The sequence below is a fragment of the Salmo trutta genome, chromosome 4, assembly GCF_901001165.1.
Source record: "Salmo trutta chromosome 4, fSalTru1.1, whole genome shotgun sequence".
Taxonomy (NCBI): domain Eukaryota; kingdom Metazoa; phylum Chordata; class Actinopteri; order Salmoniformes; family Salmonidae; genus Salmo; species Salmo trutta.
In genome coordinates this window covers 3,081,183-3,106,407 of record NC_042960.1, presented here as the reverse complement: position 1 = coordinate 3,106,407, position 25,225 = coordinate 3,081,183, and the positions used below count along the sequence as shown (strand labels likewise).

General features: G+C 44.9%; 34 non-coding genes across 34 annotated transcripts; all 34 read right to left on the bottom strand.

The window, feature by feature from the left end:
* Positions 1-123: 123 nt before the first annotated feature.
* Positions 124-195, bottom strand: trnae-cuc (transfer RNA glutamic acid (anticodon CUC)). The gene has a single exon. It is a non-coding gene; the product is annotated as a tRNA-Glu (tRNA).
* Positions 196-1,787: 1,592 nt separating this feature from the next.
* Positions 1,788-1,859, bottom strand: trnae-cuc (transfer RNA glutamic acid (anticodon CUC)). Its single transcript has one exon. It is a non-coding gene; the product is annotated as a tRNA-Glu (tRNA).
* A 109-nt stretch (positions 1,860-1,968) lies between these two features.
* Positions 1,969-2,040, bottom strand: trnae-cuc (transfer RNA glutamic acid (anticodon CUC)). Its single transcript has one exon. It is a non-coding gene; the product is annotated as a tRNA-Glu (tRNA).
* Positions 2,041-3,453: 1,413 nt separating this feature from the next.
* Positions 3,454-3,525, bottom strand: trnae-cuc (transfer RNA glutamic acid (anticodon CUC)). Its single transcript has one exon. It is a non-coding gene; the product is annotated as a tRNA-Glu (tRNA).
* A 1,594-nt stretch (positions 3,526-5,119) lies between these two features.
* Positions 5,120-5,191, bottom strand: trnae-cuc (transfer RNA glutamic acid (anticodon CUC)). Its single transcript has one exon. It is a non-coding gene; the product is annotated as a tRNA-Glu (tRNA).
* Positions 5,192-5,300: 109 nt separating this feature from the next.
* Positions 5,301-5,372, bottom strand: trnae-cuc (transfer RNA glutamic acid (anticodon CUC)). The gene has a single exon. It is a non-coding gene; the product is annotated as a tRNA-Glu (tRNA).
* A 1,413-nt stretch (positions 5,373-6,785) lies between these two features.
* On the bottom strand, positions 6,786-6,857 carry trnae-cuc (transfer RNA glutamic acid (anticodon CUC)). The gene has a single exon. It is a non-coding gene; the product is annotated as a tRNA-Glu (tRNA).
* Positions 6,858-6,965: 108 nt separating this feature from the next.
* Positions 6,966-7,037, bottom strand: trnae-cuc (transfer RNA glutamic acid (anticodon CUC)). The gene has a single exon. It is a non-coding gene; the product is annotated as a tRNA-Glu (tRNA).
* Positions 7,038-7,146: 109 nt separating this feature from the next.
* Positions 7,147-7,218, bottom strand: trnae-cuc (transfer RNA glutamic acid (anticodon CUC)). The gene has a single exon. It is a non-coding gene; the product is annotated as a tRNA-Glu (tRNA).
* Positions 7,219-8,614: 1,396 nt separating this feature from the next.
* Positions 8,615-8,686, bottom strand: trnae-cuc (transfer RNA glutamic acid (anticodon CUC)). The gene has a single exon. It is a non-coding gene; the product is annotated as a tRNA-Glu (tRNA).
* A 109-nt stretch (positions 8,687-8,795) lies between these two features.
* Positions 8,796-8,867, bottom strand: trnae-cuc (transfer RNA glutamic acid (anticodon CUC)). The gene has a single exon. It is a non-coding gene; the product is annotated as a tRNA-Glu (tRNA).
* Positions 8,868-8,976: 109 nt separating this feature from the next.
* On the bottom strand, positions 8,977-9,048 carry trnae-cuc (transfer RNA glutamic acid (anticodon CUC)). The gene has a single exon. It is a non-coding gene; the product is annotated as a tRNA-Glu (tRNA).
* A 1,117-nt stretch (positions 9,049-10,165) lies between these two features.
* trnae-cuc (transfer RNA glutamic acid (anticodon CUC)) lies at positions 10,166-10,237 on the bottom strand. The gene has a single exon. It is a non-coding gene; the product is annotated as a tRNA-Glu (tRNA).
* Positions 10,238-10,346: 109 nt separating this feature from the next.
* trnae-cuc (transfer RNA glutamic acid (anticodon CUC)) lies at positions 10,347-10,418 on the bottom strand. The gene has a single exon. It is a non-coding gene; the product is annotated as a tRNA-Glu (tRNA).
* A 109-nt stretch (positions 10,419-10,527) lies between these two features.
* On the bottom strand, positions 10,528-10,599 carry trnae-cuc (transfer RNA glutamic acid (anticodon CUC)). Its single transcript has one exon. It is a non-coding gene; the product is annotated as a tRNA-Glu (tRNA).
* Positions 10,600-12,011: 1,412 nt separating this feature from the next.
* On the bottom strand, positions 12,012-12,083 carry trnae-cuc (transfer RNA glutamic acid (anticodon CUC)). Its single transcript has one exon. It is a non-coding gene; the product is annotated as a tRNA-Glu (tRNA).
* A 109-nt stretch (positions 12,084-12,192) lies between these two features.
* Positions 12,193-12,264, bottom strand: trnae-cuc (transfer RNA glutamic acid (anticodon CUC)). Its single transcript has one exon. It is a non-coding gene; the product is annotated as a tRNA-Glu (tRNA).
* A 1,118-nt stretch (positions 12,265-13,382) lies between these two features.
* On the bottom strand, positions 13,383-13,454 carry trnae-cuc (transfer RNA glutamic acid (anticodon CUC)). The gene has a single exon. It is a non-coding gene; the product is annotated as a tRNA-Glu (tRNA).
* A 109-nt stretch (positions 13,455-13,563) lies between these two features.
* trnae-cuc (transfer RNA glutamic acid (anticodon CUC)) lies at positions 13,564-13,635 on the bottom strand. The gene has a single exon. It is a non-coding gene; the product is annotated as a tRNA-Glu (tRNA).
* A 1,413-nt stretch (positions 13,636-15,048) lies between these two features.
* trnae-cuc (transfer RNA glutamic acid (anticodon CUC)) lies at positions 15,049-15,120 on the bottom strand. Its single transcript has one exon. It is a non-coding gene; the product is annotated as a tRNA-Glu (tRNA).
* A 109-nt stretch (positions 15,121-15,229) lies between these two features.
* On the bottom strand, positions 15,230-15,301 carry trnae-cuc (transfer RNA glutamic acid (anticodon CUC)). Its single transcript has one exon. It is a non-coding gene; the product is annotated as a tRNA-Glu (tRNA).
* A 1,412-nt stretch (positions 15,302-16,713) lies between these two features.
* trnae-cuc (transfer RNA glutamic acid (anticodon CUC)) lies at positions 16,714-16,785 on the bottom strand. Its single transcript has one exon. It is a non-coding gene; the product is annotated as a tRNA-Glu (tRNA).
* Positions 16,786-16,894: 109 nt separating this feature from the next.
* On the bottom strand, positions 16,895-16,966 carry trnae-cuc (transfer RNA glutamic acid (anticodon CUC)). The gene has a single exon. It is a non-coding gene; the product is annotated as a tRNA-Glu (tRNA).
* A 1,117-nt stretch (positions 16,967-18,083) lies between these two features.
* trnae-cuc (transfer RNA glutamic acid (anticodon CUC)) lies at positions 18,084-18,155 on the bottom strand. Its single transcript has one exon. It is a non-coding gene; the product is annotated as a tRNA-Glu (tRNA).
* A 109-nt stretch (positions 18,156-18,264) lies between these two features.
* On the bottom strand, positions 18,265-18,336 carry trnae-cuc (transfer RNA glutamic acid (anticodon CUC)). Its single transcript has one exon. It is a non-coding gene; the product is annotated as a tRNA-Glu (tRNA).
* Positions 18,337-19,751: 1,415 nt separating this feature from the next.
* On the bottom strand, positions 19,752-19,823 carry trnae-cuc (transfer RNA glutamic acid (anticodon CUC)). The gene has a single exon. It is a non-coding gene; the product is annotated as a tRNA-Glu (tRNA).
* Positions 19,824-19,932: 109 nt separating this feature from the next.
* Positions 19,933-20,004, bottom strand: trnae-cuc (transfer RNA glutamic acid (anticodon CUC)). The gene has a single exon. It is a non-coding gene; the product is annotated as a tRNA-Glu (tRNA).
* Positions 20,005-20,113: 109 nt separating this feature from the next.
* On the bottom strand, positions 20,114-20,185 carry trnae-cuc (transfer RNA glutamic acid (anticodon CUC)). Its single transcript has one exon. It is a non-coding gene; the product is annotated as a tRNA-Glu (tRNA).
* Positions 20,186-21,600: 1,415 nt separating this feature from the next.
* On the bottom strand, positions 21,601-21,672 carry trnae-cuc (transfer RNA glutamic acid (anticodon CUC)). Its single transcript has one exon. It is a non-coding gene; the product is annotated as a tRNA-Glu (tRNA).
* A 109-nt stretch (positions 21,673-21,781) lies between these two features.
* Positions 21,782-21,853, bottom strand: trnae-cuc (transfer RNA glutamic acid (anticodon CUC)). The gene has a single exon. It is a non-coding gene; the product is annotated as a tRNA-Glu (tRNA).
* A 1,413-nt stretch (positions 21,854-23,266) lies between these two features.
* On the bottom strand, positions 23,267-23,338 carry trnae-cuc (transfer RNA glutamic acid (anticodon CUC)). Its single transcript has one exon. It is a non-coding gene; the product is annotated as a tRNA-Glu (tRNA).
* Positions 23,339-23,447: 109 nt separating this feature from the next.
* trnae-cuc (transfer RNA glutamic acid (anticodon CUC)) lies at positions 23,448-23,519 on the bottom strand. Its single transcript has one exon. It is a non-coding gene; the product is annotated as a tRNA-Glu (tRNA).
* A 109-nt stretch (positions 23,520-23,628) lies between these two features.
* On the bottom strand, positions 23,629-23,700 carry trnae-cuc (transfer RNA glutamic acid (anticodon CUC)). Its single transcript has one exon. It is a non-coding gene; the product is annotated as a tRNA-Glu (tRNA).
* A 109-nt stretch (positions 23,701-23,809) lies between these two features.
* trnae-cuc (transfer RNA glutamic acid (anticodon CUC)) lies at positions 23,810-23,881 on the bottom strand. The gene has a single exon. It is a non-coding gene; the product is annotated as a tRNA-Glu (tRNA).
* Positions 23,882-25,225: the final 1,344 nt, after the last annotated feature.

Here is a 25,225-nt window from a genome sequence, read left to right as displayed (position 1 = left end):
ATCATGTTGTGGGGGTGCTTTGCTGCACCACTAGGTCACAAGGGAAGGACACTGTAGGGAAAATCAGTTGGGCGATTACCTACTAAATTCAGTGTGACAGGTTGCACAAGTAACAAAGACTAATTCCCTGACCGGGAATCGAACCCGGGCCGCGGCGGTGAGAGCACCAAATCCTAACCACTAGACCACCAGGGAAGGATACAGCAAAGCAAATCGGTTCACAATTTGAAATGCTACATATGTGCGATGACCGACAAAATTCATTGTGACAGGTTGCACAAGTAAACAGGTCGCAAAAGATTAGTTCCCTGACCGGGAATCGAACCCTGGCCGCGGCGGTGACAGCGCCAAATCCTAACCACTAGACAAACAGAGAAGGATAGTGCAGTGCAAATCGGTTTGCAATTTGAAATGGCAAATACAGTTGAAGTCGGAAGTTTACGTACACTTATGTTGGAGTCATTAAAAGTCGTTTGTCAACCACTCCACACATGTCTTGTTTAACAACTATAGTTTTGGCAAGTCAGTTAGGACATGTCCTTTGTGCATGACACAAGTCATTTTTCCAACAATTGTTTACAGACAGATTATTTCACTTGTAATTCACTGTATCACAAATCCAGTGGGTCAGAGGTTTACATACACTAAGTTGGCTGTGCCTTTAAACAGCGTGGAAAATTCCCGAAAATGATGTCATGGCTTTAGAAGCTTCAGATAGGCTAATTGACATCATTTGAGTCAATTGGAGGTGTACCTTGTAGATGTATTTCAAGGCCTACCTTTAAACTCGGTGCCTCTTTGCTTGACATCACGGGAAAATCAAAAGAAATCAGCCAAGACCTCAGAAAACAATTGTAGACCTCCACATGTCTGGTTCATCCTTGGGAGCAATTTCCAAACGCCTGAAGGTACCGAGTTCATCTGTAGAAAAAACAGTACGCAAGTAAAAACACCATGGGACCACGCAGCCGTCATACCGCTCAGGAAGGAGACGCGTTCTGTCTCCTAGAGATGAACGTACTTTGGTGCGAAAAGTGCAAATCAATCCCAGAACAACAGCAAAGGACCTTGTGAAGATGCTGGAGGAAACAGGTCCAAAAGTATCTACATCCACAGTAAAACGAGTCCTATATCGACATAACCTGAACGGCCGCTCAGCAAGGAAGAAGCTACTGCTCCAAAGCAATTTCCCAACGACTGAAGGTACCACGTTTATCTGTAGAAACAATAGTACGCAAGTATAAACACCATGGGACCACGCAGCCGTCATACCGCTCAGGAAGGAGACGCGTTCTGTCTCCTAGAGATGAACGTACTTTGTGCGAAAAGTGCAAATCAATCCCAGAACAACAGCAAAGGACCTTGTGAAGATGCTGGAGGAAACAGGTTCAAAAGTATCTATATCCACAGTAAAACGAGTCCTATATCAATATAACCTGAAAGGCCGCTCAGCAAGGAAGAAGCTGCTGCTCCAAAACTGCCATAAAAAAGCCTGACTGCAGTTTGTGGACAAAGATCCTACTTTTTGGAGAAATGTCCTCTGGTCTGATGAAACAAAAATATAACTATTTGGCCATAATGACCATTGTTATGTTTGGAGGCAAAAGGTGGAGGCTTGCAAGCCGAAGAACACCATCCCAACCGTGAAGCACAGGGGTGGCAGCATCATGTTGTGGGGGTGCTTTGCTGCACCACTAGGTCACAAGGGAAGGACACTGTAGGGAAAATCAGTTGGGCGATTACCTACTAAATTCAGTGTGACAGGTTGCACAAGTAACAAAGACTAATTCCCTGACCGGGAATCGAACCCGGGCCGCGGCGGTGAGAGCGCCGAATCCTAACCACTAGACCACCAGGGAAGGATACAGCAAAGCAAATCGGTTCACAATTTGAAATGCTACATATGTGCGATGACCGACAAAATTCATTGTGACAGGTTGCACAAGTAAACAGGTCGCAAAAGATTAGTTCCCTGACCGGGAATCGAACCCGGGCCGCGGCGGTGAGAGCGCCGAATCCTAACCACTAGACAACCAGGGAAGGATAGTGCAGTGCAAATCGGTTTGCAATTTGAAATGGTACATACAGTTGAAGTCGGAAGTTTACGTACACTTATGTTGGAGTCATTAAAAGTCGTTTGTCAACCACTCCACACATGTCTTGTTTAACAAACTATAGTTTTGGCAAGTCGGTTAGGACATGTACTTTGTGCATGACACAAGTCATTTTTCCAACAATTGTTTACAGACAGATTATTTCACTTGTAATTCACTGTATCACAAATCCAGTGGGTCAGAGGTTTACATACACTAAGTTGGCTGTGCCTTTAAACAGCGTGGAAAATTCCCGAAAATGATGTCATGGCTTTAGAAGCTTCTGATAGGCTAATTGACATCATTTGAGTCAATTGGAGGTGTACCTTGTAGATGTATTTCAAGGCCTACCTTTAAACTCGGTGCCTCTTTGCTTGACGTCACGGGAAAATCAAAAGAAATCAGCCAAGACCTCAGAAAACAATTGTAGACCTCCACAAGTCTGGTTCATCCTTGGGAGCAATTTCCAAACGCCTGAAGGTACCGAGTTCATCTGTAGAAAAAACAGTACGCAAGTAAAAACACCATGGGACCACGCAGCCGTCATACCGCTCAGGAAGGAGACGCGTTCTGTCTCCTAGAGATGAACTTACTTTGGTGCGAAAAGTGCAAATCAATCCCAGAACAACAGCAAAGGACCTTGTGAAGATGCTGGAGGAAACAGGTCCAAAAGTATCTACATCCACAATAAAACGAGTCCTATATCGACATAACCTGAACGGCCGCTCAGCAAGGAAGAAGCTACTGCTCCAAAGCAATTTCCCAACGCCTGAAGGTACCACGTTTATCTGTAGAAACAATAGTACGCAAGTATAAACACCATGGGACCACGCAGCCGTCATACCGCTCAGGAAGGAGACGCGTTCTGTCTCCTAGAGATGAACGTACTTTGGTGCGAAAAGTGCAAATCAATCCCAGAACAACAGCAAAGGACCTTGTGAAGATGCTGGAGGAAACAGGTTCAAAAGTATCTATATCCACAGTAAAACGAGTCCTATATCAATATAACCTGAAAGGCCGCTCAGCAAGGAAGAAGCTGCTGCTCCAAAACTGCCATAAAAAAGCCTGACTGCAGTTTGTTGACAAAGATCCTACTTTTTGGAGAAATGTCCTCTGGTCTGATGAAACAAAAATAGAACTATTTGGCCATAATGACCATTGTTATGTTTGGAGGCAAAAGGTGGAGGCTTGCAATCCGAAGAACACCATCCCAACCGTGAAGCACAGGGGTGGCAGCATCATGTTGTGGGGGTGCTTTGCTGCACCACTAGGTCACAAGGGAAGGACACTGTAGGGAAAATCAGTTGGGCGATTACCTACTAAATTCAGTGTGACAGGTTGCACAAGTAACAAAGACTAATTCCCTGACCGGGAATCGAACCCGGGCCGCGGCGGTGAGAGCGCCTAATCCTAACCACTAGACCACCAGGGAAGGATACAGCAAAGCAAATCGGTTCACAATTTGAAATGCTACATATGTGCGATGACCGACAAAATTCATTGTGACAGGTTGCACAAGTAAACAGGTCGCAAAAGATTAGTTCCCTGACCGGGAATCGAACCCTGGCCGCGGCGGTGACAGCGCCAAATCCTAACCACTAGACAAACAGAGAAGGATAGTGCAGTGCAAATCGGTTTGCAATTTGAAATGGTACATACAGTTGAAGTCATAAGTTTACGTACACTTATGTTGGAGTCATTAAAAGTCGTTTGTCAACCACTCCACACATGTCTTGTTTAACAAACTATAGTTTTGGCAAGTCGGTTAGGACATGTACTTTGTGCATGACACAAGTCATTTTTCCAACAATTGTTTACAGACAGATTATTTCACTTGTAATTCACTGTATCACAAATCCAGTGGGTCAGAGGTTTACATACACTAAGTTGGCTGTGCCTTTAAACAGCGTGGAAAATTCCCGAAAATGATGTCATGGCTTTAGAAGCTTCTGATAGGCTAATTGACATCATTTGAGTCAATTGGAGGTGTACCTTGTAGATGTATTTCAAGGCCTACCTTTAGACTCGGTGCCTCTTTGCTTGACGTCACGGGAAAATCAAAAGAAATCAGCCAAGACCTTAGAAAACAATTGTAGACCTCCACAAGTCTGGTTCATCCTTGGGAGCAAATTCCAAACGCCTGAAGGTACCGAGTTCATCTGTAGAAAAAACAGTACGCAAGTAAAAACACCATGGGACCACGCAGCCGTCATACCGCTCAGGAAGGAGAAGCGTTCTGTCTCCTAGAGATGAACGTACTTTGGTGCGAAAAGTGCAAATCAATCCCAGAACAACAGCAAAGGACCTTGTGAAGATGCTGGAGGAAACAGGTCCAAAAGTATCTACATCCACAGTAAAACGAGTCCTATATCGACATAACCTGAACGGCCTCTCAGCAAGGAAGAAGCTACTGCTCCAAAGCAATTTCCCAATGCCTGAAGGTACCACGTTTATCTGTAGAAACAATAGTACGCAAGTATAAACACCATGGGACCACGCAGCCGTCATACCGCTCAGGAAGGAGACGCGTTCTGTCTCCTAGAGATGAACGTACTTTTGTGCGAAAAGTGCAAATCAATCCCAGAACAACAGCAAAGGACCTTGTGAAGATGCTGGAGGAAACAGGTTCAAAAGTATCTATATCCACAGTAAAACGAGTCCTATATCAATATAACCTGAAAGGCCACTCAGCAAGGAAGAAGCTGCTGCTCCAAAACTGCCATAAAAAAGCCTGACTGCAGTTTGTGGACAAAGATCCTACTTTTTGGAGAAATGTCCTCTGGTCTGATGTAACAAAAATATAACTATTTTGCCATAATGACCATTGTTATGTTTGGAGGCAAAAGGTGGAGGCTTGCAAGCCGAAGAACACCATCCCAACCGTGAAGCACAGGGGTGGCAGCATCATGTTGTGGGGGTGCTTTGCTGCACCACTAGGTCCCAAGGGAAGGACACTGTAGGGAAAATCAGTTGGGCGATTACCTACTAAATTCAGTGTGACAGGTTGCACAAGTAACAAAGACTAATTCCCTGACCAGGAATCGAACCTGGGCCGCAGCAGTGAGAGCGCCGAATCCTAACCACTAGACCACCAGGGAAGGATACAGCAAAGCAAATCGGTTCACAATTTGAAATGCTACATATGTGCGATGACCGACAAAATTCATTGTGACAGGTTGCACAAGTAAACAGGTCGCAAAAGATTAGTTCCCTGACCGGGAATCGAACCCGGGCCGCGGCGGTGAGAGCGCCGAATCCTAACCACTAGACAACCAGGGAAGGATAGTGCAGTGCAAATCGGTTTGCAATTTGAAATGGTACATACAGTTGAAGTCGGAAGTTTACGTACACTTATGTTGGAGTCATTAAAAGTCGTTTGTCAACCACTCCACACATGTCTTGTTTAACAACTATAGTTTTGGCAAGTCAGTTAGGACATGTCCTTTGTGCATGACACAAGTCATTTTTCCAACAATTGTTTACAGACAGATTGTTTCACTTGTAATTCACTGTATCACAAATCCAGTGGGTCAGAGGTTTACATACACTAAGTTGGCTGTGCCTTTAAACAGCGTGGAAAATTCCCGAAAATGATGTCATGGCTTTAGAAGCTTCTGATAGGCTAATTGACATCATTTGAGTCAATTGGAGGTGTACCTTGTAGATGTATTTCAAGGCCTACCTTTAAACTCGGTGCCTCTTTGCTTGACGTCACGGGAAAATCAAAAGAAATCAGCCAAGACCTCAGAAAACAATTGTAGACCTCCACAAGTCTGGTTCATCCTTGGGAGCAATTTCCAAACGCCTGAAGGTACCGAGTTCATCTGTAGAAAAAACAGTACGCAAGTAAAAACACCATGGGACCACGCAGCCGTCATACCGCTCAGGAAGGAGACGCGTTCTGTCTCTTAGAGATGAACTTACATTTGGTGCGAAAAGTGCAAATCAATCCCAGAACAACAGCAAAGGACCTTGTGAAGATGCTGGAGGAAACAGGTCCAAAAGTATCTACATCCACAATAAAACGAGTCCTATATCGACATAACCTGAACGGCCGCTCAGCAAGGAAGAAGCTACTGCTCCAAAGCAATTTCCCAACGCCTGAAGGTACCACGTTTATCTGTAGAAACAATAGTACGCAAGTATAAACACCATGGGACCACGCAGCTGTCATACCGCTCAGGAAGGAGACGCGTTCTGTCTCCTAGAGATGAACGTACTTTGGTGCGATAAGTGCAAATCAATCCCAGAACAACAGCAAAGGACCTTGTGAAGATGCTGGAGGAAACAGGTTCAAAAGTATCTATATCCACAGTAAAACGAGTCCTATATCAATATAACCTGAAAGGCCGCTCAGCAAGGAAGAAGCTGCTGCTCCAAAACTGCCATAAAAAAGCCTGACTGCAGTTTGTTGACAAAGATCCTACTTTTTGGAGAAATGTCCTCTGGTCTGATGAAACAAAAATATAAATATTTGGCCATAATGACCATTGTTATGTTTGGAGGCAAAAGGTGGAGGCTTGCAAGCCGAAGAACACCATACCAACCGTGAAGCACAGGGGTGTCAGCATCATGTTGTGGGGGTGCTTTGCTGCACCACTAGGTCACAAGGGAAGGACAGTGTAGGGAAAATCAGTTGGGCCATTACCTACTAAATTCAGTGTGACAGGTTGCACAAGTAACAAAGACAAATTCCCTGACCGGGAATCGAACCCGGGCCGCGGCGGTGAGAGCGCAAAATCCTAACCACTAGACCACCAGGGAAGGATACAGCAAAGCAAATCGGTTCACAATTTGAAATGCTACATATGTGCGATGACCGACAAAATTCATTGTGACAGGTTGCACAAGTAAACAGGTCGCAAAAGATTAGATCCTGACCGGGAATCTAACCCGGGCCGCGGCGGTGAGAGCGCCGAATCCTAACCACTAGACCACCAGGGAAGGATACAGCAAAGCAAATCGGTTCACAATTTGAAATGCTACATATGTGCGATGACCGACAAAATTCATTGTGACAGGTTGCACAAGTAAACAGGTCGCAAAAGAGTAGTTCCCTGACCGGGAATCGAACCCGGGCCGCGGCGGTGAGAGCGCCGAATCCTAACCACTAGACAACCAGGGAAGGATAGTGCAGTGCAAATCGGTTTGCAATTTGAAATGGTACATACAGTTGAAGTCGGAAGTTTACGTACACTTATGTTGGAGTCATTAAAAGTCGTTTGTCAACCACTCCACACATGTCTTGTTTAACAAACTATAGTTTTGGCAAGTCGGTTAGGACATGTACTTTGTGCATGACACAAGTCATTTTTCCAACAATTGTTTACAGACAGATTATTTCACTTGTAATTCACTGTATCACAAATCCAGTGGGTGAGAGGTTTACATACACTAAATTGGCTGTGCCTTTAAACAGCGTGGAAAATTCCCGAAAATGATGTCATGGCTTTAGAAGCTTCTGATAGGCTAATTGACATCATTTGAGTCAATTGGAGGTGTACCTTGTAGATGTATTTCAAGGCCTACCTTTAAACTCGGTGCCTCTTTGCTTGACATCACGGGAAAATCAAAAGAAATCAGCCAAGACCTCAGAAAAAAATTGTAGACCTCCAAAAGTCTGGTTCATCCTTGGGAGCATTTGCAAACGCCTGAAGGTACCGAGTTCATCTGTAGAAAAAACAGTACGCAAGTAAAAACACCATGGGACCACGCAACCGTCATACCGCTCAGGAAGGAGACGCGTTCTGTCTCCTAGAGATGAACGTACTTTGGTGCGAAAAGTGCAAATCAATCCCAGAACAACAGTAAAGGACCTTGTGAAGATGCTGGAGGAAACAGGTCCAAAAGTATCTACATCCACAGTAAAACGAGTCCTATATCGACATAACCTGAACGGCCGCTCAGCAAGGAAGAAGCTACTGCTCCAAAGCAATTTCCCAACGCCTGAAGGTACCACGTTTATCTGTAGAAACAATAGTTCGCAAGCATAAACACCATGGGACCACGCAGCCGTCATACCTCTCAGGAAGGAGACGCGTTCTGTCTCCTAGAGATGAACGTACTTTGGTGCGAAAAGTGCAAATCAATCCCAGAACAACAGCAAAGGACCTTGTGAAGATGCTGGAGGAAACAGGTTAAAAAGTATCTATATCCACAGTAAAACGAGTCCTATATCAATATAACCTGAAAGGCCACTCAGCAAGGAAGAAGCTGCTGCTCCAAAACTGCCATAAAAAAGCCTGACTGCAGTTTGTGGACAAAGATCCTACTTTTTGGAGAAATGTCCTCTGGTCTGATGAAACAAAAATAGAACTATTTGGCCATAATGACCATTGTTATGTTTGGAGGCAAAAGGTGAAGGCTTGCAAGCCGAAGAACACGATCCCAAACGTGAAGCACAGGGGTGGCTGCGCTTTGCTGCACCACTAGGTCACAAGGGAAGGACAGTGTAGGGAAAATCAGTTGGGCCATTACCTACTAAATTCAGTGTGACAGGTTGCACAAGTAACAAAGACAAATTCCCTGACCGGGAATCGAACCCGGGCCGCGGCGGTGAGAGCTCAAAATCCTAACCACTAGACCACCAGGGAAGGATACAGCAAAGCAAATCGGTTCACAATTTGAAATGCTACATATGTGCGATGACCGACAAAATTCATTGTGACAGGTTGCACAAGTAAACAGGTCGCAAAAGATTAGATCCCTGACCGGGAATCGAACCCGGGCCGCGGCGGTGAGAGCGCCGAATCCTAACCACTAGACCACCAGGGAAGGATAGAGCAAAGCAAATCGGTTCACAATTTGAAATGCTACATATGTGCGATGACCGACAAAATTCATTGTGACAGGTTGCACAAGTAAACAGGTCGCAAAAGATTAGTTCCCTGACCGGGAATCGAACCCTGGCCGCGGCGGTGAGAGCGCCGAATCCTAACCACTAGACAACCAGGGAAGGATAGTGCAGTGCAAATCGGTTTGCAATTTGAAATGGTACATACAGTTGAAGTCGGAAGTTTACGTACACTTATGTTGGAGTCATTAAAAGTCGTTTGTCAACCACTCCACACATGTCTTGTTTAACAAACTATAGTTTTGGCAAGTCGGTTAGGACATGTACTTTGTGCATGACACAAGTCATTTTTCCAACAATTGTTTACAGACAGATTATTTCACTTGTAATTCACTGTATCACAAATCCAGTGGGTCAGAGGTTTACATACACTAAATTGGCTGTGCCTTTAAACAGCGTGGAAAATTCCCGAAAATGATGTCATGGCTTTAGAAGCTTCTGATAGGCTAATTGACATCATTTGAGTCAATTGGAGGTGTACCTTGTAGATGTATTTCAAGGCCTACCTTTAAACTCGGTGCCTCTTTGCTTGACATCACGGGAAAATCAAAAGAAATCAGCCAAGACCTCAGAAAACAATTGTAGACCTCCAAAAGTCTGGTTCATCCTTGGGAGCATTTCCAAACGCCTGAAGGTACCGAGTTCATCTGTAGAAAAAACAGTACGCAAGTAAAAACACCATGGGACCACGCAGCCGTCATACCGCTCAGGAAGGAGACGCGTTCTGTCTCCTAGAGATGAACGTACTTTGGTGCGAAAAGTGCAAATCAATCCCAGAACAACAGCAAAGGACCTTGTGAAGATGCTGGAGGAAACAGGTTAAAAAGTATCTATATCCACAGTAAAACGAGTCATATATCAATATAACCTGAAAGGCCACTCAGCAAGGAAGAAGCTGCTGCTCCAAAACTGCCATAAAAAAGCCTGACTGCAGTTTGTGGACAAAGATCCTACTTTTTGGAGAAATGTCCTCTGGTCTGATGAAACAAAAATAGAACTATTTGGCCATAATGACCATTGTTATGTTTGGAGGCAAAAGGTGTAGGCTTGCAAGCCGAAGAACACCATCCCAACCGTGAAGCACAGGGGTGGCAGCATCATGTTGTGGGGGTGCTTTGCTGCACCACTAGGTCACAAGGGACGTACAGTGTAGGGAAAATCAGTTGGGCGATTACCTACAAAATTCAGTGTGACAGGTTGCACAAGTAACAAAGACTAATTCCCTGACCGGGATTCGAAACCGGGCCGTGGCGGTGAGAGCGCCGAATCCTAACCACTAGACCACCAGGGAAGGATACAGCAAAGCAAATCGGTTCACAATTTGAAATGCTACATATGTGCGATGACCGACAAAATTCATTGTGACAGGTTGCACAAGTAAACAGGTCGCAAAAGTTTAGTTCCCTGACCGGGAATCGAACCCGGGGCGCGGCGGTGAGAGCGCCGAATCCTAACCACTAGACCACCAGGGAAGGATACAGCAAAGCAAATCGGTTCACAATTTGAAATGCTACATATGTGCGATGACCGACAAAATTCATTGTGACAGGTTGCACAAGTAAACAGGTCGCAAAAGAGTAGTTCCCTGACCGGGAATCGAACCCGGGCCGCGGCGGTGAGAGCGCCGAATCCTAACCACTAGACAACCAGGGAAGGATAGTGCAGTGCAAATCGGTTTGCAATTTGAAATGGTACATACAGTTGAAGTCGGAAGTTTACGTACACTTATGTTGGAGTCATTAAAAGTCGTTTGTCAACCACTCCACACATGTCTTGTTTAACAAACTATAGTTTTGGCAAGTCGGTTAGGACATGTACTTTGTGCATGACACAAGTCATTTTTCCAACAATTGTTTACAGACAGATTATTTCACTTGTAATTCACTGTATCACAAATCCAGTGGGTCAGAGGTTTACATACACTAAATTGGCTGTGCCTTTAAACAGCGTGGAAAATTCCCGAAAATGATGTCATGGCTTTAGAAGCTTCTGATAGGCTAATTGACATCATTTGAGTCAATTGGAGGTGTACCTTGTAGATGTATTTCAAGGCCTACCTTTAAACTCGGTGCCTCTTTGCTTGACATCACGGGAAAATCAAAAGAAATCAGCCAAGACCTCAGAAAACAATTGTAGACCTCCAAAAGTCTGGTTCATCCTTGGGAGCATTTGCAAACGCCTGAAGGTACCGAGTTCATCTGTAGAAAAAACAGTACGCAAGTAAAAACACCATGGGACCACGCAGCCGTCATACCGCTCAGGAAGGAGACGCGTTCTGTCTCCTAGAGATGAACGTACTTTGGTGCGAAAAGTGCAAATCAATCCCAGAACAACAGTAAAGGACCTTGTGAAGATGCTGGAGGAAACAGGTCCAAAAGTATCTACATCCACAGTAAAACGAGTCCTATATCGACATAACCTGAACGGCCGCTCAGCAAGGAAGAAGCTACTGCTCCAAAGCAATTTCCCAACGCCTGAAGGTACCACGTTTATCTGTAGAAACAATAGTTCGCAAGCATAAACACCATGGGACCACGCAGCCGTCATACCGCTCAGGAAGGAGACGCGTTCTGTCTCCTAGAGATGAACGTACTTTGGTGCGAAAAGTGCAAATCAATCCCAGAACAACAGCAAAGGACCTTGTGAAGATGCTGGAGGAAACAGGTTAAAAAGTATCTATATCCACAGTAAAACGAGTCCTATATCAATATAACCTGAAAGGCCACTCAGCAAGGAAGAAGCTGCTGCTCCAAAACTGCCATAAAAAAGCCTGACTGCAGTTTGTGGAAAAAGATCCTACTTTTTGGAGAAATGTCCTCTGGTCTGATGAAACAAAAATAGAACTATTTGGCCATAATGACCATTGTTATGTTTGGAGGCAAAAGGTGAAGGCTTGCAAGCCGAAGAACACGATCCCAACCGTGAAGCACAGGGGTGGCAGCATCATGTTGTGGGGGTGCTTTGCTGCACCACTAGGTCACAAGGGACGTACAGTGTAGGGAAAATCAGTTGGGCGATTACCTACAAAATTCAGTGTGACAGGTTGCACAAGTAACAAAGACTAATTCCCTGACCGGGATTCGAACCCGGGCCGTGGCGGTGAGAGCGCCGAATCCTAACCACTAGACCACCAGGGAAGGATACAGCAAAGCAAATCGGTTCACAATTTGAAATGCTACATATGTGCGATGACGGACAAAATTCATTGTGACAGGTTGTACAAGTAAACAGGTCGCAAAAGATTAGTTCCCTGACCGGGAATCGAACCCGGGCCGCGGCGGTGAGAGCGCCGAATCCTAACCACTAGACAACCAGGGAAGGATAGTGCAGTGCAAATCGGTTTGCAATTTGAAATGGTACATACAGTTGAAGTCGGAAGTTTACGTACACTTATGTTGGAGTCATTAAAAGTCGTTTGTCAACCACTCCACACATGTCTTGTTTAACAAACTATAGTTTTGGCAAGTCGGTTAGGACATGTACTTTGTGCATGACACAAGTCATTTTTCCAACAATTGTTTACAGACAGATTATTTCACTTGTAATTCACTGTATCACAAATCCAGTGGGTCAGAGGTTTACATACACTAAGTTGGCTGTGCCTTTAAACAGCGTGGACAATTCCCGAAAATGATGTCATGGCTTTAGAAGCTTCTGATAGGCTAATTGACATCATTTGAGTCAATTGGAGGTGTACCTTGTAGATGTATTTCAAGGCCTGCCTTTAAACTCGGTGCCTCTTTGCTTGACATCACGGGAAAATCAAAAGAAATCAGCCAAGACCTCAGAAAACAATTTTAGACCTCCAAAAGTCTGGTTCATCCTTGGGAGCAATTTCCAAACGCCTGAAGGTACCGAGTTCATCTGTAGAAAAAACAGTACGCAAGTAAAAACACCATGGGACCACGCAGCCGTCATACCGCTCAGGAAGGAGACGCGTTCTGTCTCCTAGAGATGAACGTACTTTGGTGCGAAAAGTGCAAATCAATCCCAGAACAACAGCAAAGGACCTTGTGAAGATGCTGGAGGAAACAGGTCCAAAAGTATCTACATCCACAGTGAAACGAGTCCTATATCGACATAACCTGAAAGGCCACTCAGCAAGGAAGAAGCTGCTGCTCCAAAACTGCCATAAAAAAGCCTGACTGCAGTTTGTGGACAAAGATCCTACTTTTTGGAGAAATGTCCTCTGGTCTGATGAAACAAAAATAGAACTATTTGGCCATAATGACCATTGTTATGTTTGGAGGCAAAAGGTGAAGGCTTGCAAGCCGAAGAACACGATCCCAACCGTGAAGCACAGGGGTGGCAGCATCATGTTGTGGGGGTGCTTTGCTGCACCACTAGGTCACAAGGGACGTACAGTGTAGGGAAAATCAGTTGGGCGATTACCTACAAAATTCAGTGTGACAGGTTGCACAAGTAACAAAGACTAATTCCCTGACCGGGATTCGAACCCGGGCCGTGGCGGTGAGAGCGCCGAATCCTAACCACTAGACCACCAGGGAAGGATACAGCAAAGCAAATCGGTTCACAATTTGAAATGCTACATATGTGCGATGACGGACAAAATTCATTGTGACAGGTTGTACAAGTAAACAGGTCGCAAAAGATTAGTTCCCTGACCGGGAATCGAACCCGGGCCGCGGCGGTGAGAGCGCCGAATCCTAACCACTAGACAACCAGGGAAGGATAGTGCAGTGCAAATCGGTTTGCAATTTGAAATGGTACATACAGTTGAAGTCGGAAGTTTACGTACACTTATGTTGGAGTCATTAAAAGTCGTTTGTCAACCACTCCACACATGTCTTGTTTAACAAACTATAGTTTTGGCAAGTCGGTTAGGACATGTACTTTGTGCATGACACAAGTCATTTTTCCAACAATTGTTTACAGACAGATTATTTCACTTGTAATTCACTGTATCACAAATCCAGTGGGTCAGAGGTTTACATACACTAAGTTGGCTGTGCCTTTAAACAGCGTGGACAATTCCCGAAAATGATGTCATGGCTTTAGAAGCTTCTGATAGGCTAATTGACATCATTTGAGTCAATTGGAGGTGTACCTTGTAGATGTATTTCAAGGCCTGCCTTTAAACTCGGTGCCTCTTTGCTTGACATCACGGGAAAATCAAAAGAAATCAGCCAAGACCTCAGAAAACAATTTTAGACCTCCAAAAGTCTGGTTCATCCTTGGGAGCAATTTCCAAACGCCTGAAGGTACCGAGTTCATCTGTAGAAAAAACAGTACGCAAGTAAAAACACCATGGGACCACGCAGCCGTCATACCGCTCAGGAAGGAGACGCGTTCTGTCTCCTAGAGATGAACGTACTTTGGTGCGAAAAGTGCAAATCAATCCCAGAACAACAGCAAAGGACCTTGTGAAGATGCTGGAGGAAACAGGTCCAAAAGTATCTACATCCACAGTGAAACGAGTCCTATATCGACATAACCTGAACGGCCGCTCAGCAAGGAAGAAGCTACTGCTCCAAAGCAATTTCCCAACGCCTGAAGGTACCACGTTTATCTGTAGAAACAATAGTACGCAAGTATAAACACCATGGGACCACGCAGCCGTCATACCTCTCAGGAAGGAGACGCGTTCTGTCTCCTAGAGATGAACGTACTTTGCTGCGAAAAGTGCAAATCAATCCCAGAACAACAGCAAAGGACCTTGTGAAGATGCTGGAGGAAACAGGTTAAAAAGTATCTATATCCACAGTAAAACGAGTCCTATATCAATATAACCTGAAAGGCCACTCAGCAAGGAAGAAGCTGCTGCTCCAAAACTGCCATAAAAAAGCCTGACTGCAGTTTGTGGACAAAGATCCTACTTTTTGGAGAAATGTCCTCTGGTCTGATGAAACAAAAATAGAACTATTTGGCCATAATGACCATTGTTATGTTTGGAGGCAAAAGGTGGAGGCTTGCAAGCCGAAGAACACCATCCCAACCGTGAAGCACAGGGGTGGCAGCATCATGTTGTGGGGGTGCTTTGCTGCACCACTATGTCACAAGGGAAGTACAGTGTAGGGAAAATCAGTTGGGCGATTACCTACTAAATTCAGTGTGACGGGTTGCACAAGTAACAAAGACTAATTCCCTGAACGGGATTCGAACCCGGGCCGCGGCGGTGAGAGCGCCGAATCCTAACCACTAGACCACCAGGGAAGGATACAGCAAAGCAAATCGGTTCACAATTTGAAATGCTACATATGTGCGATGACCGACAAAATTCATTGTGACAGGTTGCACAAGTAAACAGGTCGCAAAAGAGTAGTTCCCTGACCGGGAATCGAACCCGGGCCGCGGCGGTGAGAGCGCCGAATCCTAACCACTAGACAACCAGGGAAGGATAGTGCAGTGCAAATCGGTTTGCAATTTGAAATGGTACATACAGTTGAAGTCGGAAGTTTACGTACACTTATGTTGGAGTCATTAAAAGTCGTTTGTCAACCACTCCACACATGTCTTGTTTAACAAACTATAGTTTTGGCAAGTCGGTTAGGACATGTACTTTGTGCATGACACAAGTCATTTTTCCAACAATTGTTTACAGACAGATTATTTCACTTGTAATTCACTGTATCACAAATCCAGTGGGTCAGAGGTTTACATACACTAAATTGGCTGTGCCTTTAAACAGCGTGGAAAATTCCCGAAAATGATGTCATGGCTTTAGAAGCTTCTGATAGGCTAATTGACATCATTTGAGTCAATTGGAGGTGTACCTTGTAGATGTATTTCAAGGCCTACCTTTAAACTCGGTGCCTCTTTGCTTGACATCACGGGAAAATCAAAAGAAATCAGCCAAGACCTCAGAAAACAATTGTAGACCTCCAAAAGTCTGGTTCATCCTTGGGAGCATTTCCAAACGCCTGAAGGTACCGAGTTCATCTGTAGAAAAAACAGTACGCAAGTAAAAACACCATGGGACCACGCAGCCGTCATACCGCTCAGGAAGGAGACGCGTTCTGTCTCCTAGAGATGAACGTACTTTGGTGCGAAAAGTGCAAATCAATCCCAGAACAACAGCAAAGGACCTTGTGAAGATGCTGGAGGAAACAGGTCCAAAAGTATCTACATCCACAGTGAAACGAGTCCTATATCGACATAACCTGAACGGCCGCTCAGCAAGGAAGAAGCTACTGCTCCAAAGCAATTTCCCAACGCCTGAAGGTACCACGTTTATCTGTAGAAACAATAGTACGCAAGTATAAACACCATGGGACCACGCAGCCGTCATACCGCTCAGGAAGGAGACGCGTTCTGTCTCCTAGAGATGAACGTACTTTGCTGCGAAAAGTGCAAATCAATCCCAGAACAACAGCAAAGGACCTTGTGAAGATGCTGGAGGAAACAGGTTAAAAAGTATCTATATCCACAGTAAAACGAGTCCTATATCAATATAACCTGAAAGGCCACTCAGCAAGGAAGAAGCTGCTGCTCCAAAACTGCCATAAAAAAGCCTGACTGCAGTTTGTGGACAAAGATCCTACTTTTTGGAGAAATGTCCTCTGGTCTGATGAAACAAAAATAGAACTATTTGGCCATAATGACCATTGTTATGTTTGGAGGCAAAAGGTGGAGGCTTGCAAGCCGAAGAACACCATCCCAACCGTGAAGCACAGGGGTGGCAGCATCATGTTGTGGGGGTGCTTTGCTGCACCACTATGTCACAAGGGAAGTACAGTGTAGGGAAAATCAGTTGGGCGATTACCTACTAAATTCAGTGTGACAGGTTGCACAAGTAACAAAGACTAATTCCCTGAACGGGATTCGAACCCGGGCCGCGGCGGTGAGAGCGCCGAATCCTAACCACTAGACCACCAGGGAAGGATACAGCAAAGCAAATCGGTTCACAATTTGAAATGCTACATATGTGCGATGACCGACAAAATTCATTGTGACAGGTTGCACAAGTAAACAGGTCGCAAAAGAGTAGTTCCCTGACCGGGAATCGAACCCGGGCCGCGGCGGTGAGAGCGCCGAATCCTAACCACTAGACAACCAGGGAAGGATAGTGCAGTGCAAATCGGTTTGCAATTTGAAATGGTACATACAGTTGAAGTCGGAAGTTTACGTACACTTATGTTGGAGTCATTAAAAGTCGTTTGTCAACCACTCCACACATGTCTTGTTTAACAAACTATAGTTTTGGCAAGTCGGTTAGGACATGTACTTTGTGCATGACACAAGTCATTTTTCCAACAATTGTTTACAGACAGATTATTTCACTTGTAATTCACTGTATCACAAATCCAGTGGGTCAGAGGTTTACATACACTAAATTGGCTGTGCCTTTAAACAGCGTGGAAAATTCCCGAAAATGATGTCATGGCTTTAGATGCTTCTGATAGGCTAATTGACATCATTTGAGTCAATTGGAGGTGTACCTTGTAGATGTATTTCAAGGCCTACCTTTAAACTCGGTGCCTCTTTGCTTGACATCACGGGAAAATCAAAAGAAATCAGCCAAGACCTCAGAAAACAATTGTAGACCTCCAAAAGTCTGGTTCATCCTTGGGAGCATTTCCAAACGCCTGAAGGTACCGAGTTCATCTGTAGAAAAAACAGTACGCAAGTAAAAACACCATGGGACCACGCAGCCGTCATACCGCTCAGGAAGGAGACGCGTTCTGTCTCCTAGAGATGAACGTACTTTGGTGCGAAAAGTGCAAATCAATCCCAGAACAACAGCAAAGGACCTTGTGAAGATGCTGGAGGAAACAGGTTAAAAAGTATCTATATCCACAGTAAAACGAGTCATATATCAATATAACCTGAAAGGCCACTCAGCAAGGAAGAAGCTGCTGCTCCAAAACTGCCATAAAAAAGCCTGACTGCAGTTTGTGGACAAAGATCCTACTTTTTGGAGAAATGTCCTCTGGTCTGATGAAACAAAAATAGAACTATTTGGCCATAATGACCATTGTTATGTTTGGAGGCAAAAGGTGTAGGCTTGCAAGCCGAAGAACACCATCCCAACCGTGAAGCACAGGGGTGGCAGCATCATTTTGTGGGGGTGCTTTGCTGCACCACTAGGTCACAAGGGACGTACAGTGTAGGGAAAATCAGTTGGGCGATTACCTACAAAATTCAGTGTGACAGGTTGCACAAGTAACAAAGACTAATTCCCTGACCGGGATTCGAACCCGGGCCGCGGCGGTGAGAGCGCCGAATCCTAAACACTAGACCACCAGGGAAGGATACAGCAAAGCAAATCGGTTCACAATTTGAAATGCTACATATGTGCGATGACGGACAAAATTCATTGTGACAGGTTGCACAAGTAAACAGGTCGCAAAAGATTAGTTCCCTGACCGGGAATCGAACCCGGGCCGCGGCGGTGAGAGCGCCGAATCCTAACCACTAGACAACCAGGGAAGGATAGTGCAGTGCAAATCGGTTTGCAATTTGAAATGATACATACAGTTGAAGTCGGAAGTTTACGTACACTTATGTTGGAGTCATTAAAAGTCGTTTGTCAACCACTCCACACATGTCTTGTTTAACAAACTATAGTTTTGGCAAGTCGGTTAGGACATGTACTTTGTGCATGACACAAGTCATTTTTCCAACAATTGTTTACAGACAGATTATTTCACTTGTAATTCACTGTATCACAAATCCAGTGGGTCAGAGGTTTACATACACTAAGTTGGCTGTGCCTTTAAACAGCGTGGACAATTCCCGAAAATGATGTCATGGCTTTAGAAGCTTCTGATAGGCTAATTGACATCATTTGAGTCAATTGGAGGTGTACCTTGTAGATGTATTTCAAGGCCTGCCTTTAAACTCGGTGCCTCTTTGCTTGACATCACGGGAAAATCAAAAGAAATCAGCCAAGACCTCAGAAAACAATTTTAGACCTCCAAAAGTCTGGTTCATCCTTGGGAGCAATTTCCAAACGCCTGAAGGTACCGAGTTCATCTGTAGAAAAAACAGTACGCAAGTAAAAACACCATGGGACCACGCAGCCGTCATACCGCTCAGGAAGGAGACTGCGTTCTGTCTCCTAGAGATGAACGTACTTTGGTGCGAAAAGTGCAAATCAATCCCAGAACAACAGCAAAGGACCTTGTGAAGATGCTGGAGGAAACAGGTCCAAAAGTATCTACATCCACAGTGAAACGAGTCCTATATCGACATAACCTGAACGGCCGCTCAGCAAGGAAGAAGCTACTGCTCCAAAGCAATTTCCCAACGCCTGAAGGTACCACGTTTATCTGTAGAAACAATAGTACGCAAGTATAAACACCATGGGACCACGCAGCCGTCATACCGCTCAGGAAGGAGACGCGTTCTGTCTCCTAGAGATGAACGTACTTTGGCTGCGAAAAGTGCAAATCAATCCCAGAACAACAGCAAAGGACCTTGTGAAGATGCTGGAGGAAACAGGTTAAAAAGTATCTATATCCACAGTAAAACGAGTCCTATATCAATATAACCTGAAAGGCCACTCAGCAAGGAAGAAGCTGCTGCTCCAAAACTGCCATAAAAAAGCCTGACTGCAGTTTGTGGACAAAGATCCTACTTTTTGGAGAAATGTCCTCTGGTCTGATGAAACAAAAATAGAACTATTTGGCCATAATGACCATTGTTATGTTTGGAGGCAAAAGGTGGAGGCTTGCAAGCCGAAGAACACCATCCCAACCGTGAAGCACAGGGGTGGCAGCATCATGTTGTGGGGGTGCTTTGCTGCACCACTATGTCACAAGGGAAGTACAGTGTAGGGAAAATCAGTTGGGCGATTACCTACTAAATTCAGTGTGACAGGTTGCACAAGTAACAAAGACTAATTCCCTGAACGAGATTCGAACCCGGGCCGCGGCGGTGAGAGCGCCGAATCCTAACCACTAGACCACCAGGGAAGGATACAGCAAAGCAAATCGGTTCACAATTTGAAATGCTACATATGTGCGATGACCGACAAAATTCATTGTGACAGGTTGCACAAGTAAACAGGTCGCAAAAGTTTAGTTCCCTGACCGGGAATCGAACCCGGGGCGCGGCGGTGAGAGCGCCGAATCCTAACCACTAGACCACCAGGGAAGGATACAGCAAAGCAAATCGGTTCACAATTTGAAATGCTACATATGTGCGATGACCGACAAAATTCATTGTGACAGGTTGCACAAGTAAACAGGTCGCAAAAGAGTAGTTCCCTGACCGGGAATCGAACCCGGGCCGCGGCGGTGAGAGCGCCAAATCCTAACCACTAGACAAACAGGGAAGGATAGTGCAGTGCAAATCGGTTTGCAATTTGAAATGGTACATACAGTTGAAGTCAGAAGTTTACGTACACTTATTTTGGAGTCATTAAAAGTCGTTTGTCAACCACTCCACACATGTCTTGTTTAACAAACTATAGTTTTGGCAAGTCGGTTAGGACATGTACTTTGTGCATGACACAAGTCATTTTTCCAACAATTGTTTACAGACAGATTATTTCACTTGTAATTCACTGTATCACAAATCCAGTGGGTCAGAGGTTTACATACACTAAATTGGCTGTGCCTTTAAACAGCGTGGACAATTCCCGAAAATGATGTCATGGCTTTAGATGCTTCTGATAGGCTAATTGACATCATTTGAGTCAATTGGAGGTGTACCTTGTAGATGTATTTCAAGGCCTACCTTTAAACTCGGTGCCTCTTTGCTTGACATCACGGGAAAATCAAAAGAAATCAGCCAAGACCTCAGAAAACAATTGTAGACCTCCAAAAGTCTGGTTCATCCTTGGGAGCAATTTCCAAACGCCTGAAGGTACCGAGTTCATCTGTAGAAAAAACAGTACGCAAGTAAAAACACCATGGGACCACGCAGCCGTCATACCGCTCAGGAAGGAGAAGCGTTCTGTCTCCTAGAGATGAACGTACTTTGGTGCGAAAAGTGCAAATCAATCCCAGAACAACAGCAAAGGACCTTGTGAAGATGCTGGAGGAAACAGGTCCAAAAGTATCTACATCCACAATAAAACGAGTCCTATATCGACATAACCTGAACGGCCGCTCAGCAAGGAAGAAGCTACTGCTCCAAAGCAATTTCCCAACGCCTGAATGTACCACGTTTATCTGTAGAAACAATAGTTACGCAAGTATAAACACCATGGGACCACGCAGCCGTCATACCGCTCAGGAAGGAGACGCGTTCTGTCTCCTAGAGATGAACGTACTTTGCTGCGAAAAGTGCAAATCAATCCCAGAACAACAGCAAAGGACCTTGTGAAGATGCTGGAGGAAACAGGTTAAAAAGTATCTATATCCACAGTAAAACGAGTCCTATATCGAATATAACCTGAAAGGCCACTCAGCAAGGAAGAAGCTGCTGCTCCAAAACTGCCATAAAAAAGCCTGACTGCAGTTTGTGGACAAAGATCCTACTTTTTGGAGAAATGTCCTCTGGTCTGATGAAACAAAAATAGAACTATTTGGCCATAATGACCATTGTTATGTTTGGAGGCAAAAGGTGTAGGCTTGCAAGCCGAAGAACACCATCCCAACCGTGAAGCACAGGGGTGGCAGCATCATGTTGTGGGGGTGCTTTGCTGCACCACTAGGTCACAAGGGACGTACAGTGTAGGGAAAATCAGTTGGGCGATTACCTACAAAATTCAGTGTGACAGGTTGCACAAGTAACAAAGACTAATTCCCTGACCGGGATTCGAACCCGGGCCACGGCGAAGAGAGCGCAGAATCCTAACCACTAGACCACCAGGGAAGGATTCAGCAAAGCAAATCGGTTCACAATTTGAAATGCTACATATGTGCTATGACGGACAAAATTCATTGTGACAGGTTGCACAAGTAAACAGGTCGCAAAAGATTAGTTCCCTGACCGGGAATCGAACCCAGGCCGCGGCGGTGAGAGCGCCGAATCCTAACCACTAGAAAACCAGGGAAGGATAGTGCAGTGCAAATCGGTTTGCAATTTGAAATGGTACATACAGTTGAAGTCGGAAGTTTACGTACACTTATGTTGGAGTCATTAAAAGTCGTTTGTCAACCACTCCACACATGTCTTGTTTAACAAACTATAGTTTTGGCAAGTCGGTTAGGACATGTACTTTGTGCATGACACAAGTCATTTTTCCAACAATTGTTTACAGACAGATTATTTCACTTGTAATTCACTGTATGACAAATCCAGTGGGTCAGAGGTTTACATACACTAAGTTGGCTGTGCCTTTAAACAGCGTGGACAATTCCCGAAAATGATGTCATGGCTTTAGAAGCTTCTGATAGGCTAATTGACATCATTTGAGTCAATTGGAGGTGTACCTTGTAGATGTATTTCAAGGCCTGCCTTTAAACTCGGTGCCTCTTTGCTTGACATCACGGGAAAATCAAAAGAAATCAGCCAAGACCTCAGAAAACAATTGTAGACCTCCAAAAGTCTGGTTCATCCTTGGGAGCAATTTCCAAACGCCTGAAGGTACCGAGTTCATCTGTAGAAAAAACAGTACGCAAGTAAAAACACCATGGGACCACGCAGCCGTCATACCGCTCAGGAAGGAGACGCGTTCTGTCTCCTAGAGATGAACGTACTTTGGTGCGAAAAGTGCAAATCAATCCCAGAACAACAGCAAAGGACCTTGTGAAGATGCTGGAGGAAACAGGTCCAAAAGTATCTACATCCACAGTAAAACGAGTCCTATATCGACATAACCTGAACGGCCGCTCAGCAAGGAAGAAGCTACTGCTCCAAAGCAATTTCCCAACGCCTGAAGGTACCACGTTTATCTGTAGAAACAATAGTACGCAAGTATAAACACCATGGGACCACGCAGCCGTCATACCGCTCAGGAAGGAGACGCGTTCTGTCTCCTAGAGATGAACGTACTTTGGTGCGAAAAGTGCAAATCAATCCCAGAACAACAGCAAAGGACCTTGTGAAGATGCTGGAGGAAACAGGTTAAAAAGAATCTATATCCACAGTAAAACGAGTCCTATATCAATATAACCTGAAAGGCCACTCAGCAAGGAAGAAGCTGCTGCTCCAAAACTGCCATAAAAAAGCCTGACTGCAGTTTGTGGACAAAGATCCTACTTTTTGGAGAAATGTCCTCTGGTCTGATGAAACAAAAATAGAACTATTTGGCCATAATGACCATTGTTATGTTTGGAGGCAAAAGGTGTACGCTTGCAAGCCGAAGAACACCATCCCAACCGTGAAGCACAGGGGTGGCAGCATCATGTTGTGGGGGTGCTTTGCTGCACCACTAGGTCACAAGGGAAGTACACTGTAGGGAAAATCAGTTGGGCGATTACCTACTAAATTCAGTGTGACAGGTTGCACAAGTAACAAAGACTAATTCCCTGACCGGGAATCGAACCCAGGCCACGGCGGTGAGAGCGCCGAATCCTAACCACTAGACCACCAGGGAAGGATACAGCAAAGCAAATCGGTTCACAATTTGAAATGCTACATATGTGCGATGACGGACAAAATTCATTGTGACAGGTTGCACAAGTAAACAGGTCGCAAAAGATTAGTTCCCTGACCGGGAATCGAACCCGGGCCGCGGCGGTGAGAGCGCCGAATCCTAACCACTAGACCACCAGGGAAGGATACAGCAAAGCAAATCGGTTCACAATTTGAAATGCTACATATGTGCGATGACCGACAAAATTCATTGTGACAGGTTGCACAAGTAAACAGGTCGCAAAAGAGCAGTTCCCTGACCGGGAATCGAACCCGGGCCGCGGCGGTGAGAGCGCCGAATCCTAACCACTAGACCACCAGGGAAGGATACAGCAAAGCAAATCGGTTCACAATTTGAAATGCTACATATGTGCGATGACCGACAAAATTCATTGTGACAGGTTGCACAAGTAAACAGGTCGCAAAAGAGTAGTTCCCTGACCGGGAATCGAACCCGGGCCGCGGCGGTGAGAGCCCCGAATCCTAACCACTAGACAACCAGGGAAGGATAGTGCAGTGCAAATCGGTTTGCAATTTGAAATGGTACATACAGTTGAAGTCGGAAGTTTACGTACACTTATGTTGGAGTCATTAAAAGTCGTTTGTCAACCACTCCACACATGTCTTGTTTAACAAACTATAGTTTTGGCAAGTCGGTTAGGACATGTACTTTGTGCATGACACAAGTCATTTTTCCAACAATTGTTTACAGACAGATTATTTCACTTGTAATTCACTGTATCACAAATCCAGTGGGTCAGAGGTTTACATACACTAAGTTGGCTGTGCCTTTAAACAGCGTGGAAAATTCCCGAAAATGATGTCATGGCTTTAGAAGCTTCTGATAGGCTAATTGACATCATTTGAGTCAATTGGAGGTGTACCTTGTAGATGTATTTCAAGGCCTACCTTTAAACTCGGTGCCTCTTTGCTTGACATCACGGGAAAATCAAAAGAAATCAGCCAAGACCTCAGAAAACAATTGTAGACCTCCAAAAGTCTGGTTCATCCTTGGGAGCAATTTCCAAACGCCTGAAGGTACCGAGTTCATCTGTAGAAAAAACAGTACGCAAGTAAAAACACCATGGGACCACGCAGCCGTCATACCGCTCAGGAAGGAGACGCGTTCTGTCTCCTAGAGATGAACGTACTTTGGTGCGAAAAGTGCAAATCAATCCCAGAACAACAGCAAAGGACCTTGTGAAGATGCTGGAGAAAACAGGTCCAAAAGTATCTACATCCACAGTAAAACGAGTCCTATATCGACATAACCTGAACGGCCGCTCAGCAAGGAAGAAGCTACTGCTCCAAAGCAATTTCCCAACGCCTGAAGGTACCACGTTTATCTGTAGAAACAATAGTACGCAAGTATAAACACCATGGGACCACGCAGCCGTCATACCGCTCAGGAAGGAGACGCGTTCTGTCTCCTAGAGATGAACGTACTTTGGTGCGAAAAGTGCAAATCAATCCCAGAACAACAGCAAAGGACCTTGTGAAGATGCTGGAGGAAACAGGTTCAAAAGTATCTATATCCACAGTAAAACGAGTCCTATATCAATATAACCTGAAAGGCCGCTCAGCAAGGAAGAAGCTGCTGCTCCAAAACTGCCATAAAAAAGCCTGACTGCAGTTTGTGGACAAAGATCCTACTTTTTGGAGAAATGTCCTCTGGTCTCATGAAACAAAAATATAACTATTTGGCCATAATGACCATTGTTATGTTTGGAGGCAAAAGGTGGAGGCTTGCAATCCGAAGAACACCATCCCAACCGTGAAGCACAGGGGTGGCAGCATCATGTTGTGGGGGTGCTTTGCTGCACCACTAGGTCACAAAGGAAGGACACTG